The sequence below is a fragment of the Nomascus leucogenys genome, chromosome 17, assembly GCF_006542625.1.
Source record: "Nomascus leucogenys isolate Asia chromosome 17, Asia_NLE_v1, whole genome shotgun sequence".
In the NCBI taxonomy this organism is placed as follows: domain Eukaryota; kingdom Metazoa; phylum Chordata; class Mammalia; order Primates; family Hylobatidae; genus Nomascus; species Nomascus leucogenys.
The window spans coordinates 24,420,157-24,420,821 of NC_044397.1; the positions used below are offsets into that span (position 1 = coordinate 24,420,157).

The 665-nt window shown below is 30.7% G+C and overlaps 1 non-coding gene across 1 annotated transcript; it reads left to right on the forward strand.

The window, feature by feature from the left end:
- Positions 1-378: 378 nt before the first annotated feature.
- Positions 379-448, forward strand: LOC115831042. The gene has a single exon (XR_004026590.1). It is a non-coding gene; the product is annotated as a small nucleolar RNA SNORD56 (small nucleolar RNA).
- The last annotated feature ends 217 nt before the right edge of the window (positions 449-665 follow it).

A 665-nucleotide genomic window follows, 5' to 3' on the forward strand; every position in this document is an offset into this window, starting at 1 on the left:
GTTATGTGCCAAGCATCAGTTTAGGTGCAATAATAAACTTAGAGATGTATGCCATTTTACCTTTACGCTTGCAGTTAGGTTTATATTTATTAGGGCGACAAGACTTATTTATTGAAATAAGACAAGATATATTTATTGAAATAAAAATCAGGAAACAAAAGAGCGCTTAATCTGAAGCCAAGATATTCTATAGGCCAGTGGCTTTTAAACCTTTCAATGTAAAGAATATATTTTAAACCTTTCAATGAAAAGAATATGTGTGTCTCTGTATATCTGGAAATAATGTCTCACAGAATATCTGTCATCACTATGTTTAATAAACTGATATTTTCCATGTATCTCTGTATTCCTATTCTGCATTATTACATTTAAAATACACTATTAGGATGACAATATTTTTTGTCAGCAGCAGCTTACCTAATGAGTGTTGATGCTTTGGGTCTGATAAAAGAAGAAAAAATAAAAGATAAAAGAAGAAAAAATACGCTAATCACAATCCACTAGATTGATTCCATGACCTATTACTGGGTTCGAATCGAGAGTTTGAAAAATACACCTATAGGCAAAAAATTCTGAAAAATGCTTTAAAAAATCAGTGTAGTTCCTGTAAATCACTGGGAAAATCTGAGTTTGAAAGTAGTATTCAAAATAGTGATGGTATCCAT